This window comes from Dromiciops gliroides, chromosome 6, assembly GCF_019393635.1.
Source record: "Dromiciops gliroides isolate mDroGli1 chromosome 6, mDroGli1.pri, whole genome shotgun sequence".
NCBI classification, from domain to species: Eukaryota; Metazoa; Chordata; class Mammalia; order Microbiotheria; family Microbiotheriidae; genus Dromiciops; species Dromiciops gliroides.
In genome coordinates, this window is record NC_057866.1 from 180,995,383 (window position 1) to 181,012,954 (window position 17,572).

The 17,572-nt window shown below is 38.7% G+C and overlaps 1 protein-coding gene across 13 annotated transcripts in view; it reads left to right on the plus strand.

Moving 5' to 3' along the window:
- NPY5R (neuropeptide Y receptor Y5) overlaps nucleotides 1-17,572 on the plus strand; it is a 174,313-nt gene that overhangs the window by 65,887 nt on the left and 90,854 nt on the right. For 8 of the 13 annotated variants that reach the window (XR_006353638.1, XM_043972947.1, XM_043972952.1 and 5 more), the window contains one exon: nucleotides 1,576-1,707. The gene's annotated coding sequence lies outside the window, so the exon portion shown is untranslated. Of the gene's footprint in view, nucleotides 1-1,575; nucleotides 1,708-13,199; nucleotides 13,277-17,572 lie in introns of all 13 variants that reach the window. The other 5 variants (XR_006353639.1, XM_043972948.1, XR_006353637.1 and 2 more) reach the window with 3 other exon arrangements.

Here is a 17,572-nt window from a genome sequence, read left to right on the forward strand (position 1 = left end):
TGGAGTGACCTGGAGTGGATGATAGTCAAAGTAGATGAATTTAAAACAAGTTGAATGATGAGACTCAATAGTCTTTCATGATTCAATGTCAAGCCACCTCTGACATGACTTTCGTAATCTTGGCAAGTCATTTAACCTCCCTAAGTCTCAGTTTCTTCATTTGTAAAATTAGACTATTGAATTAGATCCCATGTAAGGTCCCTTTGAGCCTTAGAATAATGGGTTTGACATTAGAGGACCTGGGTAGAATCCCAGCTGTCCCTTAATACTTGTGTGATTTCAGGCAATTCATTTAGCCTCTCTGGAAATTGTTTTCCTCATCTGTAAAATGAAGAAATTGGACTGTATGACTCAAGGTCCCTTCTGGCTTTAAAGTTATGGATCCTAAGAAGTTGTCAGGAGGAGTCCAGGGAAGAGTCCCAGGGATCTGTGCTTATTCCTTTACTATTCAATATTCTAATAAATGGTTGGCAATGAGAGGAACAGCACTGATGGAATGGATAGGGGGCTGGTCTTAAAGCCAAGAAGACTTAAGTCCAAGTCCTGCCTCTGACACACACTGGCTATGGAATATTTGTCCAGTCACTAAATTTCCTAGTTCTTTGGGCAACTCTCTAAGACTCAAGGTTGCAGAGAAGGTATAGACATTCAGAGGGAGGAAGAGCTTCCTCACCTAGGAGTTCACTGGATTCCACCAAAATCACAGGTCCAGCACACAATCCCTGTCATTGAAACGGATAAAGACAAAGACGACATGCTTGTAAAATGCTCAGATGATTGCTGAGCTGATGGTGTCAGGATTCCAAAAGATTCACAGGCTAGAACTTTGGAGGAAATCAACCCAGAGAAAAATCTACATTTGGATAAGTGCAAAATTCAACATGTGGCTTCCCCAGTATATGGGGAATCAACCTCAAGTATATGACAAGAGAAACATGGTTAGAGAGTAACTTGTCTGAAATAGATCTGGGGCTTTAGTGGACTGACTGCTCAATAGCTGATTCAACAATGTTTATCTTTCATGTGGATGTGGGTGCACCTTCCATCAATAAGGAGTACACTGGTGATAGTCACTATGTAGTCTTCCCTGATGTGATCATATCTGGAACATCCTGAATGACATCAGTAAGCCTCCAGAAGAGAGCAGCATGGATGGTGCCAACCAGGATAAGCTAATGCCATGGGAGGTGTATTTAAAGGAACCAGGGAGGATTTTTAGACATTCAAGGCGATAGGATTGCTATTCTCAAATTTTTGAAGGGCAGTCATGTTGGCAAAAGGATTTGATTAACTATTTGGTCCTAGTGGTACAGCAACAATTGGTAGAAGTAAAAAAGAGACCATTTAAGGCTTGATGTGAGGAAGAACTTCTAATCAGAGCTCTGCAAATGTGGAAGAAACTATTTAGAGAGACAGGAGAGTCCCTCTAACTTGGGGGTCTTCAAACAGAGTGTACCACTGATGATCGTTAGCTGTCACAGGGAGAAGTATTTTTTTTGCATGGAATAAACTAGATGGCAAACTGAGGTTCCTTCAAACTCTACAATTGTATGAATTTTTTATTCTGTGCCTTAGGCTTGGGTCAGCCCCACTCGGCCTGTGCTGTTTGACCTCCCTGAGGACATCCCATCACTACCACCTTCTAGGATCACGCCCTGCATCTCCAGAGCTGGGCTAGAACTGGACTGGCCTTGAGTAGGAGGTGAGGTAAGAACATGCTGGCCTTTGTGTATGAGATTAATCACATGAGCTATGATTAGCAGGGCATGCTTTTCTACTAGTGGTTTGGGATTTAGACCGATTGATCAACACTCACGACCAATGGCATATATTTGACCCACAACTGGTTTGGCGTTAAGGCTAATAGCTAATTGGCTTACACAGAAATCAACCAAGCATCAACTCTAACCGAATCAATGATGAATCAGGACTATAATAATAATATTAATAATAATAATAATAATTCATATAACAGGTTGCAGTTCACAAAGCACTTTCCTCATGAAACCCTTGTGAAGTTAGTATTATTATACCAATTTTACATATTAAAGAAATGGGAACTTGTGAAGTGACTTATCCAAGGTCACAAGGTAGTAAAGAGCAGCTGGAACTTAACTCAATTCCTCTGGTTCCTTATCCATGTCTCTTTCCACGATACTTTTGAATGAAAAGATCATATAGTTCCATAAAGTACTTTCTCAATTGTAATAAGCAATCTGGTTTTTAGATAGAACTCAACATGAAACACATTTTTTTCCTTTTGGCATATAAGGTGGGAGACTGTGGGTGCAGAACAAGGTAAAAAACATGGTCAGCTATGGTCCTTTGACTTTAAGTGTTTTTCTTTTTGACAAGAAAGGGCAGGGATTAAGGGAAATTGCTGTGATATTAAAAGAAAAGGCAATACTTTTTTAAAGTCACTATCCCCAATGTAAAATATTAAAAGGGGCTATTGGATCAGACATCAGTTACCTTGGACAGAGGTTAGGACTTGATAAAACAAATCTTTTGGTCAAAACTAACAGCTGCTAATAGGATCTGTTCCTCTTCTTTCACTTCAAACATGAGCTCTTCATCATCCCAAGAACCACCCTCTCTTCCAAGGGCCACACTGTATTTGAAATGGCGTTTGAACCCTAGTGTTATATCTGAGTCACTACTTCATACTGCCTCCCTCTTCTTAACTCCGCTCTGCTCCTCCTCCTAGACCTAGCACAAGGATCTGTATATATGTAGGCAACAATATTTCTTTTTTAATTCTTCAAACCAAAGAAACAGAGACTGCAAAGTTCAGGCTGGATCTGATGAATTCTAAAAGCTCTTTACGGCTCTAAATCTATGACCCTGTGATCCCTTGACAATGCATTTCAGTGTCTTGTAATCTTTAAGGTCAGAAAATTCTTCCTGAAATTTGGTTTAGCCCTTCCTGCTGCACCCTAAATTTAGAAGCCTCTTTTTTCTTCAATCATTGGAAAAAAGAGAAAATGTCAACACCATTTTAAAATATAGCTTTTGTATATTTTAAAAGTGATCCACATAACTCTGCCTCCATGAAATAAGTATGTCCACAAACGAGGGTTTTGCTTTTATGTTACCCTCCTGATTTTCACTTAGCACTGAATTTGAAAACACCAAATGGAATATAGTCCCCTAATAGTCAGGCTTGACAAACGTTGCACGTGGTAGATGTTTTGTATTTCTATAACAAAGTCCTTTTAAAAAGCACATTTTCAGGGTGGCATAAATGATGACTGTATATGGGCCTCAACATGAAACTAATAAACACATTTACTTAGTGTAATTTTTAAAGAGCATCAAACTGGAAATTCCCATTGTAACTCTAGAGCACAGGAGTCTTGGACTTGCATTCCACTTTGCTCAGGCGAGTTAATTCAATTCTGTTTCATTCTATTAAAAGTTTAAGAATTAATTAGAGGAGGGCAAATCACAGTTTCTGATCTTTCTATTAAATCAGTCACAATGACGTTTGTTTGTGAATGAACAATCTAAGCACTGACCATGAAAAACATGGAGAAAATTGTGAATGAGACTGCAGAGAACACTGTCAGCAAAGTTGCATGGATTAAAAATTCAATTTGAGCTAAAACTTCAACTCAAATGGCTCCAACATTGTTATTGACTTGATGTGTGTTACTGGCCTCTGCAAGAGGACGCTCTGCAAGATGTGATGTGCCCCCTGGTGGTATTGTGACTAATTCAATCAAAGACTTATTTGCAGAGTATCAAAATAAACACAACAGGGTTGATTGGATAGACAAGAGACATGGCACCTTCTTTCATAGCTTTATTTTGTGCCTGCAGTTTGATGACATTGTTTTAACAGTTTTCATTAATGCGATGCCCTTGTTTTTAAGAAGTAAATTGTTATGTAGAACAGTAAGCATTCTTATTTTTTTTTTCCCATTCAGTGACATTAGATTTCTAGACTCTCCAAAGCAAGAATATGACTGAGGTTCATCTACTCTATGGAAAACACTATTCAGTAGAATCAGACTTGGAGGGTTAGACCCCAGCCCTGCTTCCCTCTGGGACCTTGGTCAATTCACTTAACTAACCTCTCTGGATTTTTTGAATGAAGGCATTTAGCTAAATGATTTCTCAGGTCCCTTTCCATGTTAAATTTGTGATCCTATGAAATCAGTTAATTTTTCTGGGCTACATTTTTTTCATCTTCAAAATTTGGAGGTTGGATGAAGTGATTTCAAATAACCTTTCTGGCTCTAGATCCTGGGATTTGCTAAAAATCTAGAAAGCATTATTTTTTTCAATAAACTTATAAGTTTAGCTCTTCCATTCACTTGGCAAAGCCTTCTTGTTCCTCATTTCTCAATCAGTTTATTTGTTGGGTTGAATTTTATAATAAGAACACTACAAAGCCCAACCTGAAGCATTATGCCTAGTGGTAGTCATCTAGGATAGGAAGAGTAGCAGTACAGTGATGTAGCAATACGGAAGAAGCTGTCTGGAGAGGAAAGAGTAACTGCAGATCACACAGAGACTGTTATCATTCTTATATAACATCAACTAGCTTTTGATGTAGCAGTACCATTAATTTTAATGCTGGAAAGGCCTAGGTTCTATGTTTTCAATCAATTAATAAACATTTATAAAGATATACTATGTGCCACCACCATGCTAAGCACTAGATTTCTTCCTAAGATGTTTGAGAATTCACATGCAGAAGAAAAAGAATCAAAATATTAAATCATATGAGCTTGAGAGTGATATTGTCACTGGTGAAAAGGACAGAAGTGCAAAAAGTGCCAGTATAGTATATACTGGTATAGTAATGAGTTCCTTGCTCTTGGATTGAATATGGAAAAGATGACCACTAGAGGTTGCCATGTAAGATCAAAGGCTGATCCTTCTACTTGAAATATCAGCTTCTCTGGTTTCCACATCATCCCCTTCCCCCCAAATCCTTTTTTAGCTCTTATTAGCCCTACCCCCATAGCCACCTTTGCTCTTTTAGCATCATTAAGAAGTTTTCTCTCCTTAAACTAGTCTTGCTGCATTTAAATATACATAGGTAGATCTTTCACCATCTCAAACAGTTCTACCTAGTCCATTCTTGTCATCTTAAAACTATATCTCTCCTCTCATTCAATTCACTTGGACAGGCATTTATTAAGTGCCTGTTACATGCCAGCTACCGGGCTTGCAAAGACAAAAAATGACATAGACCCTTCTGATGAGGAACATATATATAGTCTATTAGGAGAAAACAGGTAAAGAGACAATTAAGTGTAAGTTAATTTCTCAAGGGAGGGAACAGGTCTAAATAAAATGGGAACTCCAAAGGGTGCAGTGGAAGTGTTAGTAATGTATAATAGGATTGCTGTGGATGGTTGTAAGGGAACATTCTGAGAAACCTCTTTTAAAATTAAATAGTAAATAAATCAGATCCTGGTTTACGTTATCATCTTCCTCATTCATATCCAAATATTACAAACAATCTGTATATCTCCACTGTTTCTACACCTCCTTTCCCAGCTTTTTCTTTTTTACGTCTTTAATTTCCATTAGCCTATGCCAAATCTATCTTCACGAAGACAGCCACTGATGGCCTCTTCATGGCTCAGACCTTTCCTAGTCTCTCCAACATTTCCTCAAGATTTAATCTAGTTTGGAACTCTTCCTAATTTTTATGTCCTCTTCTCCTTGTTCCCATGCAATCCACCTTCCCTTGGTTCCCAACACAGAAAGAGCAGATATAAAGTTATGCAACCTGTGTTTCCTGACATGGAAATTGCTTAGAAAATGAAAGTGACCATTCTAAAGATTACTAGGGGAGAGACACATTTTTGAAAAATGGCAGACAATATATATTGAAAATATAATGTTGAATTGGTAATGGGTATTTTATAGACTCCACACTAAAAAAATAAGCAATGTGTAAAATAACCTTCTCAGTTTTAAGTTTTTTGAAAAACTCACATAGCACAAATCAACAAATAATAATCCTGGTCATGAGAGAAAAGAATAGAAAAGGCCACCCACGATGAAAGAGAATACCCAAACTCACTCATCTAGAGATGAGACTGAGGAAAATAATTGAGGTTGCATATCTGTAATGGGTAGCTCAGGGGTTAAAGCCAACGGCCTTATAAACAAGGGGCTGTAAATTCAAATTCTGTTGGGGTTTGAAGCTACGACAGTCTTCTGAGAGGTAGCTTGGTACAGTGAATGGGAAGAGCGCTATATTTGTCGCCAGAACAACTGGATTTGAATTCTCTCTTTACAACCTATAAACTTTGCCACATTAGATAAGTCGCTTCACCTGAGACTCATTTTCCCCACTTGTAAAATAGAGTAGTAATAATAATACTTGAATGTGTTATAGTTGATAGAACATTGAACTTGGAGAAATTAATTTAATTTATCTAGGCCTCAGTTCTCTCTTCTGTAAAATGAGAAGGAAATTCATAAGGTCTCTTCTAATTCTAAATTTTAGAATTTCTAATTCTAAATTTCTACCTCATTTGATTTCTCTGAGGATCAGGTGAGGTAAAGTGCTTTGTAACTGCAATGTACTATTGACATGGAAGCTGTTATTGTTATCTAACCATGGAGTTCAGAATCATTTCCTAAAAGATAGGGGATGGGAAAGGGGTGGAGAAAGGAAGAAAAACATCTGTGATCTAATACTTTCCATACATTGGCAGTTGTGGATCAAACTGCTATTTTCTAATCATGAAGTCAACATCAACTCTGAAAATGTGTGTTTAAGTGTGACTAATTGGTAATGGATTGCATATTTTCATGTTAAGGTTGTCATTGTTAAAGAGTGATATTGCATGTGATCAAAGTCAATGGCTGCAAGTGCGTCCTTACAATCCATGGAAGAGCCCAATGTTTGCTGACACTTAGGATCCTATGACAACGTAGTCTGGTGGAAAGCAGCTTGGGCCAGGAGTGAGAACACCTCAGTTCTTGGCTAAACACTTCCACTAATGGTCTGTGTGACCTGGAACAAGTCACCTTCCCTCTAGGGCTTTCAGTTTCTCCTCCACAATAAAAGACATTCTAGTCTTTAAGCTGGAAGGCATACAAAGGTGAAGAGACTTGTTCTTCTCATACCCTTGAATACCTAGAATTGCCAATAAGTCACCAAGCATTTACTAAGCACCTACTATATGCCAGGCTGGTTACCACGATCAGCATTCAGAAGATAAAGATAAAAGTGAAACAAACAGGCCTTGTACTAAAAACCAATCACATAGAGAACATATATAAAAAGAGGACAAAGGAGTTTTGAGAGGGAGGACACTGACTGATAGCTGAGGAGGAGGAGGAGTTTAGAGACTTCATGTAGAAAGTGGAATTTGAGCTGAATTTTGAAGGAAACCAAGGTTCCAAGAGGTTAATGTAAAGAAGTGAATTCCAGGCCTAGGAAACAAGAAGTGCAAAGGCATGAAGTCTTGTTTGAGGAAAAGCTAATAGGCCAGTGTGTCTGGATCAGAGTTTGTGGTTGGGAATAATAACTGGTAATGACTACCTTACCTCAGAAGGTTATTATAAGAAAAAATATTTCAATATGTTAAAAGATCCATTATTTCACTCCTGTGGGTATTTCCTTCTGTGATAGGGATTCCTTCCCGCCTAGCCATGTATGGAGGTTAAACTACTTCTTACCATAAAAGGTAAGGAAGCAGCCTCCAAGACTGTAGGGGCCGAGACTCAAACCACAGGGCTGCTGGCAGCTCTCTAATGACCTCAAACCATGGTATTATAGCTTCCTGGTCATCTAAAGGCAAAAGTCCCACCTGTATGGAATCTAGGTGCTTCTGGCTTGGCAAATATCCCAAGACCACTTCAGTCATTATATTCTGCCCTCCTGGTTTTCTATGTGGAGATGAAGGGGACCATCCACCCAGGCTTTTGCTGTATCCTTTCAATGCTCTGACTTATGTTAACAGTTAAATGACCTATCAGTGTCTCGTTTTGTTCCAATATCAGACCTAAACCACTAGGAAACAAGCCTGAGTCAGGCTGAGTCCATCATACCTTGAATGGTATAATGAACTGCAGTGACAAAACTTTCTTACATGGTATCTAGCTTTCCATTGCTGAACCTCTGCAGACATAGCCAGGTTGGGTCTCCATGACCTGAGAATCTACCAAAGAGCCATTCTTGAAGTCTTCCTAGACTGCAAGGCCCTCCAGAAGTTTGTACTCCACTGGCATAGCTTTCAAAAACTCTAAGCCATCACCATACCATGATGAGGCTGAGGAGATGGCATTGCAAACATAATAACACATGCTTTAGAAAAACATTGTTGTGTAGTATGAAACACATAATTATGAGACATATTATTATCATGAAATAGTAGGGTCAAGTTAAGAATTTTTGCTCAAAAATTCAATTCAGTAGACATTTATTAGTCACTTGTTTTATGTAAGACTAAGCAGAAACAGAAAAATACCTGTCCTCAAAGAGTTTTTATTTGATTGGCTTGTGCAGTAAGGGGAAGGACAACATGTATATGGATAAGGAAATGCAAAATACAAAGTAATTTGGTGGGGGAGAGATCTACTAACCATGGGGATCAGGAAAGCACATAGGGTAGTTAACTTGGGCTGAGCCTTGAAGGATTCTATTCTTGAGGAGCCCTAGAAGTGAAGGTGATGTGGAAGAAGGCAGTCTAGATTCAGAGCATCATGTACAAAAGGCAGGGAAATAGAAGGAATGTCCCATTCAGTAAATCAGTTTTGTTGGAATGTTGTTTATGAGACAGAAAATGTGAAATCAATCTGGAAAGGTAGTTTGGAGCCATTTCAGAGAGGTTTAAAGCCAAATTCCTGGCAGAAGATTTTGTATTTCATTGTAGAGAGACGATAGGAAAGCAGTAGGGAGCCATTGAAGTTTCTTTAACAGGAATGCAACATGATCAGAATGTCACAAAAGACCATAGTATAAAGTGGTGGTTGGTGCCAGCTATTACCAGAGTTTGTCTTTTTGTAACAATTCACTCTTTTTTTTAGTCTCTTCATACCTATCACACTGAAAATGATATAATCACTTTGGTTTTACAATCACTCATATTTCCTTTTTTCTATTTAGTACCTAAAGCTATTTATTATTCCATATGAATTAATTTTTCCTTAAAACCTACAATTCATATAGTGCAGGCTCCCTAACCATTTGTCAATTGTATATAAAATAACTAAGCATTCCTTGCATGGAATGATTTAACCACACTGTCAATATTTCTCACATTATCTGCTGCTTTCAGTCATTATATAGATTGCCTAACAGCCTTAACAGACTGAATGCTTGATTTCAGCCCTTGCCTGCAATATATATTTATAAAAACATGAGCAAGGCAGCATGACTGGTCAGAATAATGAACTGAAAATTCAGACTCTGAGACTTAATCCCTTGTCAGTCACTGCTTTAGTGAGTGTGAGATTGTTGTCTGATGTTCTATGACTTTGAGCAAGTGGTTTCCATCTCAGGACCTGGGTTTCGCCTCCTTTGTACTTGTAATGAAATAATTGTTGAGCCCCTTGTTTAAAGTGGTTAGCTGAGTTTGTTAGAACGTCATGCTAATGAGGCCAAGGGCATGGGATCGATCAGCACCTGGGACAATTAGTTGCACTCTGTTCAGTGGATATGGGCTAGAACTCAAGCTAGAAAAATGCGTGTCCTCAGTCACAAGGGGGATTAAGCCTGAGAAAGTGGCATAGATCAGTGAAAATCCATTGCTACTGCTTAATGGTGGGTCATCCTGCAATGGGGTGGGTCAGGCCCCACTGGTAGAATGGGGACAGAGAGATAGAGGTCTGGGCCTCTCAATACAAGTTCTCGGGAAGAAAAAAAGATAGACTCATAACTTCACTTAACAATACATTCAATAAAGCCCTTACTAAGGACATGTTAATTAACACTTCAATTCCTAAAAGCCTCCTTTTAAAGTAATATTTTCCACCCTGTGAAATAAGGGATGTATGTCTTCATATATAAAATAACCCAGAGCCACTGGGATAACTGGACTAAGGAGTAAGGAGTCCAAGCTTCTACTTCCAGTTCTGCCTCTAATTAGTGACCTTGGGCAAGTCAGATCAACCCTTCTTAGTCAGAGTTTTCTCATCTGTAACATGAGGGGGTGACATCATATTATTCCTAAGGTCTTTCCCCACTCTAAAATTGTATGACTTTATGATTATGAAGGACAGGAGTTCCCTGTATATACCATCTGTTGAATGTTAGGTTCAATGATGAAACATTTTAGGTCTGAAAAATTTGCCTTTAATCTTCAGCAACACCTTGAACTAGTATCTCAGGAAAACTAAGCTGATTACATTCAATGGCTTTGCTTATATAGTTTATGACCAAGTGCTTTGGTTTGCTTTAGATAACGCTGTGCCACTGTTGCTAAGATACAGTTTTGTAAATAAGCTATTTTAAATATATATCTTTGCGTGGAAAAAATGATGAAAGCAAAAGAAAAAGGTATAAGGAAAGCAGTTAACTGAGAATCATAATAATAAAAATAACAGGTTCTAGGATAAGTCCTTGGGAGATATTAAAGTCTTGCCTTTGAATGAAGCCCTGAATGCTATTTCTGTTTAACCCTGAACAGCCAATCAGGAATCCGCTGTTCTACCATTCTGATCTCAGGGTAGGTGAGTTGAGGCTCGGTCTTCAGAGACAGATTGATCAGGTGTAAGGAGCTTCCATTTACAGCCCTGGTACTTTGGCCAGTTTAAAAAAAAGACAGCTGTTGTTAGAGGATAGAAGCATTTACTATTGACTCAATAAGCATGTATTAAGCACCTTTGTGTAGCAGGCTCTATGGGAAGATAAAGAGGAAAATGAAATAATTTCTGCCCTTGAGGAATATACATTGAATTGAGGGAAAAGAACATGTACACAGATAAGTAAACGCCAGATATAGACAAAGTAGTCAGGAGAGGAGGTTCTAGCAACCGAAGTAATAGAGTGAGAGCATGTTTGGAGTAGGCATGCAGTGGGGGGAGTCTGGGGCAGTGGCAGAATGGGGCTAAAGCTCCAGGCAAACCTCAACTATGACCTTGGCTAAAGTCATAAACTTAACGTAAATGTAACGGTGACCTCTCCGGACCTCAGGGTCATTATCTGTGAAATGAAGGCCTTGGATTACATGCCTTTCCAGCTCTATATCCAGTACTTCTCTCACCCTCTCCATTCAGCGATCCTTTTTTTTCCTTCAGCTAAATGGTTCGGCCAAAGGATGGTTAGTGAAAATGGTGTCAAAGACACATTCAACATGAACAAAACCTTTAAGGGGTTTTAGAGATCAACTCATTCTGGCCTTTCACTTCATAGTTTACTTGCCTAAGGTCACACAGGTTAATGACAGAGACAGGAATCAAACCTATTTCTCTCAAATATAAGTACTGCAGCACCACATTGTGAGTGGTTGAGGGGGTAGTTAGTTGCCTCTATGGTAGAATTTCAGGAGAGCCAGGAGGAGCTTCCTCCTCTAAAGTAGCTGTCAGCCTTAGCATCTGTCTTTAGATAGTCTTTCTCTGAGTCTTAGAAGATTTTCCTTTTTGAGTTTCTGATGAAAGCAAAGATAAAGCTAGGAAGATTATAGGTTTAACCTTTTTTAGTTTATCAGGTGTTACCTGAGGGTAGACTATTAGCTGTGGAAAGGGTGATCTAGAGGAGAGAGGAGTCAAGCCTTGTAAGAATAGGAGAGGGAAGAAGAAGAGAGGGGACAAAGGGAATGAACACTTATAGAATGCCCACCATGTGCCAGGCACTGTGCCGAGCTCTCTAAAGGATCATTTGATCCTGATAGCAACTCAGTGAGGTAGGTGCTGTCATTCTCCCCATTTTACATTGAGGAAACTGAGGTAAATAGAGGTTGTGACTTGCCCAGGATTCACTCAGCTAGTGTCCAAGACTGGTTTTGAACAAGTCTTCTTGACTGCAGGCCTACCACTCTATCTGTTGTGCTATTAGTTTTTTAAATGGATTGGAAAAAGGCTCTAGGTTCCACATTTTTGCCTTTTAATAGTTATATTAAACTTAGACAATCATATCACCCCTTCCAGCCTCATTTTTCCCATATAGGCCTTAAATGTGAATTTCAACTAAGCTTCTTACTGTCCATGAGAACTTGGGGCAAGTCTCTTAACATCCCCAATCGTCAGCTTTCTGTTCTGTAAAATGTGAGAGGCTTGTCCAGATGACCTCTAAATTAAATAAATATTAGAATAATCATACTTACAGTGCCTGCCTCATAGAGTTATGAGGATTGAAAGAGTAAAGGGGAGCCCTAATGTGTTACTTTAAATGTAACTTCAGTTTGGCATCCAGTACTTCTTGGTTTTCTAAGCAGCCCTATGGCTATAATCTCTCTCCTGTGGCATTGCACATGTTAACTACAGGCAGTTCTTAGTCACACACAAATCATCTGTAATAAAATATTAGACAGAGACTCTAAAGTCTAGCGATCATCTCACTCAACACCTTCACTGCAAATATTGCCTTCAAACAGTGAAGTGGCCGACCTGGGACCACACAAAACTGGACAACCAAAATAAATCAATAAGGCTTTGCTTTCTGTCATACTCATACAATCATGAGAACCTTACGTGCTGTTGTCAGTGTTTATTTAAAGCATAGCTTCAGATTTTATCTGCCACCCAGAGTTTTCACAGGATTCAGTTTGGCATTTTTGAAAATAGTTTTTACTAAACAACTGCACTATTTAATTCACCTAAAACGTAGTTACTGATGATTTTCTGTTGTGCTTCATCTCACCTGGGGAATATTCCTCTTCACCCATCCAACAGTAGTCAGCCAATATACTTTCCTGGTATTGCTTTTCCACTGTGGAGATTTCATGATAGAAAGCCTTCCCTGTGCTTATCACTAATAGCATGTAGGTTTTCTGGGAAGAAATCCAAGTGTGAATCCAAGAAATGGATCTTGAGTGACATGTTGCATCCCATAACTTTATAGGATTTGAGAAGATTCATTGATAATTTCTTGGTAATTTTCTGCCTTGTAGTTTCCCCCCAAAAGTTTTGGTTTCCTCTTTTAAATTATTTCTATACAGCTCTTTCAACTTTATTCAACTGTTCTTCAGAATGTTTGTCTTTCATCACTTCCCTTACTTGAGGACCCACAAATACCTCACTTTGTGTTTAGCCTCACTGATTCTTGGAAATTTATTTTTCAGATAAAGAAAACCTGCACCATTTCGATCCATCGCCTTGACAAAATTTTTCATTAAACCAAGTTTAATGTGCAACGGTGGTAAGAAAATTTGTTCAGGACTACTAGTGGTTGACTTACCACATTTTTTGTTTGGGGATTTGGTTCTTTCTTTTGAGGCTAGTGCTTTTTTAATGTAGTGGTTATTTCTGTCACTGCTCTCCCATTCACAAATAATGCAGCAGTATTTGGTACACTCTAGTTTTAATAGTAGTAAAGAGCAATCACTTTCAGATCCCCATAGTTATATCAAGAATATTTTCCTGCTTTGTCCTTCTCGACAGAAATGTCATGCCTGGAACATATGTTAGTGCCCTCTTACAGGATATTCCATCCTTTTTCTATAGAAGCTAAAGGTTTATTAGCTTGATGTTTTTTTGGGTAAGATCATGAGTACGGTCGCTTAGGTCGGCTTGAGTTTTTAAATGAGGATCTGATGATGATGGAAAAGTGACTTCCAGTGGGGGCATCACCATGTTGCTCCTACCTTGTCATGCTGAGCCTCATCATTACAATCTGAATCATCGGTTTCATCTTCATCCAAGTTCTAAGTTTCTGGTGGTTTTGATACAGGTAGTTCTTCACTGTGTAAAATAGAGATCTTATAGCTTATGGTAGATTTGGATTTTTATAGTATGCTTAGATTTAGAGGATATTCCTGATATATTTGTTAAGCAAATATAGCAATCTGTTGAATGGTCTTTCTGTTCTCTCCAAATCATAGGAACTACAAATGTTATGAGACAAGATCCATGTGTCCAGCCAGTTAGTAATTTAACACAAGAGATACAGAATGAGTGAGGGGTCCTATCCTGAGCATCTATTTTATAACCCAAATAAAGTTCATGTGCTTTCTCAACTAGATAAATAAAGTTTCACCTCTGGAGTTAATAGTTAGCTATATAACAATTCAGATGATCAATACATTTGTGAGGCATACATTTGTGAAAATTTAAGGACTCTGTAGCAGCATCTTCAAACTACAAAACACTTTAAATAATGGGATTAGAAAAAAATAACGATGTTTACCAAGTGACACCTGGCACACAACTGACTGACCAATCTGCTATACATTGAGAAATTCACTGCATGATTGGATGTGCATGAGCCTGTCTTGCCACACAGCACATAAGCTGGGCCTTTCTACAGCATGCAAGAACAAGCCAGCTTGTGACTTCTCTACCTCCTCAGTCCCCTTCAAAAAACTCTACTGTGTTACTACTGCCTCCTATTGCATGATTTATATTGAAATTCATGTGTCATTCCATAGTGGGTGATAGAGAAATTTCAGGTGTAATTTACAATTTTACCATGAAGAGAACTTAAAATCCCCAATAAATTTCCATGTAGCAAATTGTGTGTTGAACAGCAAAATTAATTATTGGCAGAATGGGGACTAGAACTCAACTCTCTGTGCTCTTGCTTTGTTGCTTCTTCTTCTATACCTACTGGGAACACATTTTCCCATGCCCAAAATCAGAATCTGTGGTCTGACAAAGGAAATTACTTGGTAAGCCCTAGTTAAAAGTGCCCATTCTCTCCTTGAAATTGGGACTGTCCCAGGAAATCTGGGACATATGGCATGGTAACCAAACTACACTGCCTCTTTCCCAGACAGCTTCCTTTGCTCCCCAGCATACACCCAGTTGTTTCCCTGGCCTCTTACCAGTCGGTGTGTGCTCAAAGAATGAAAATGAATTTTAACATTAGCCTAAGCAAAACATAGTTAGAAAAGTAGATCTGCAATTAAAAAATAATTTGTTCCAAAATCATTCATACTTCTGGTGATTATAGACCCTGGATTTTCAAGGACCATCCTGAACTCAAGAAAGAAAAAGTTTTTTTAAAAGGAATATCCTTTGTTGGGTCATGTATCTTGATTTTGGTTCAGGAAGAAATGGTCGTTATGTCTATTACATATGGGTTTTTTTGTTTTTGTTTTTGTTTTTATTTTTACAGATTATCCATGACCAGGCTTTCTTTCATTATTGCCAAATTAACTCTTATTAAAGTTATCTATAGTGACTATACACCTTGGATTTTCTAGACTAGTCCCAATTTTTTTTTTAAAGCATCCTTTTAACTTAAGTTTTGTAAAGGAATGTCCTTTGTCACACTGTGTGTCCCTGTTTGGTGGTGGTGGTGGTGGTTGTGGTGGTTTTGTTCTTGTTGTTTTTGTTGTTGTTGTTTTGGAAAATACAGTCATTGTAGAAATAACCCTAAAGCAGAGTTCTCTAAAAGCCAAGAAACTGTGGATTGAGGGGTAATACTGGACTGGGAGAGGCAGGTCTTTCTATTTGTCCCAGACCCAGGAAATGGCAATCATATGCTTATAAAACAAACTAGTATATTTGATTTTATAAATCAACTGTCCAGGAGCAAAAGGCATCACCTCTGTGATCTTGTAATCATGTGATACAAGAATAGGGAAGTGGAGAGACATCATAGTTCACGTGGTTTTGCATTTTAAATGTACAGGCTTGGTCTGGAAAAACTGGTCAACTTGATAAGGTTCAGTCTCATTGTATGAGATTGATTTGCCTCTACTTTCCCATGGAAAGACAGAGGAGCGGCAAAAGATTTTGATGATGCCTCTTTGATAGGTAGGAAGAGCCTTATTGAAAGATTCTTTATGCATCAGGGATGATTTGATGGGCTCAGGCTCAGGCTAAAGCTACCCTTTTGTATTGTTCTTCTAAATGAGGGCTAGACAGGAACTGTCAGAACTAATATAGAGCTAAAGATAGACCAAGGCCTTTAGAATAGGGGTTTATAGGCATCAGCACCATCTTCCTTCAAGTTGCTGCTAATGACAGTCATGGAGAAGCAGTGATATCAAAGCCTCTTCACTAGGAGAGGATTGAGTACATGCCCCAAGATGGGGAAGAGGCAAGTTGCACTTAAACATGCCTTCATGGTGTAGCTTAACGCCTGAAAAATGACAAGGGCTGGAGAGACAGTAATAGAGTGAAGGAAAAGTCTAAGTCTGCCTTCTAAGGAGAATAGGAAAGTGCCTGGATCCAGTTTTGGAAAGGCAGTGAAAGAATCTCTCTTAGCCAGAGGGAGTAGTGGAGCAGGAAAAGAAAAACTGAGGCCTTTTTCCTAGAGAAAAGAAAATCAATCTGTGCCTCTGGAGTCCCATGGGATCCATGGAGAAGAACAAATGTGTACTTTGAAATTAACTAATACAGAGCTATTCATTGGTCTTGTGGGAAGTGGGTTTCCTCTCTATCAGCCCCAAGTTCTTTTTATTCCCATTCCCCTCTGAGGAAGCTCATACCATTAGATTTTGCCTTATTTTATGTTTAATCTCTCTGTGGGGATGTTTGATGTATCTAGGAAGCATAATCAGAGTCCTTCCCTCTTAAAAGAAGTCCCCCCAAATGGCCCCTTTGCTTTAGCCTCATCTGGTTAATGGGGCTCTCCTGATCAACCTTCTACATATAGTTTAAGAAAATGGTCACTTTACAGATGAGAAAGCAAAGAAAAGTAAAGTCCTAGGTGAGTTGGGACAGAGCCTGGTCTAGAAGAACTCTGACTTTCTGACTCCCACTCCAGTCATCTTTCCCATGCACTACAGTACCTCCACCAGAGCTACCTAGGAAGGCTAATGGGGGCTGAAGAATTATATCATCAACTTTTCTTTTTTAAAAAATAATTTTCTTTGTGCTGCCTTAAGCAATGAAGAGCCAAGACCCAACCCTTTGGAGTGGGGAATCGTTCAGGCTTGCTAAATGGTCAGCATTACTTCAACCCAAATCCACAAAGTTAGACTCACCTTCTTGTCCTGCCACTTAAACTGTCTTTATCCTTCTATATGTCTGGGTACCTGTCTCTGTCTCTGTCTACTTGCATCTGTCTCTACCCTTCCCTTTATTTCCATTGAACTCAATTCTTCTCTCCCCCACCACTTCCCCTAGTTCCAGCTTTACTATAGGGAATCTGGGGCAATGAGAGTGGGTGAGTAAAAAGAAACAAAAGAGGGAAAAACCAAAACAGAAAAGGTGGCTATTTGCTATAAATAAAAGGTTAAATTGAAAATTGCTTGAGTCTGAAAGACAGTTTATGTGAACATAGAAATTGTAATCTCCTAGCTGTGACCCTTGGGGAAACATATGTTAGACTGTATGGGCCTAACAGAGACAGACTATTTTATGGAAACAAAACTCAAAACAAAACTAACAAACAGCCTTCAATTTCAAAGAAAAATGAAGGACATAAAGCTTACTAAAGGAGGAGGATACTCTTTGGGAAATAGGAAAAAAAATGATAAAAAGAAACTTAAGGTGGTCAAACCTCTAGTCCCTCTTTGACTCGATGCTTCTAAAGATATGGCTC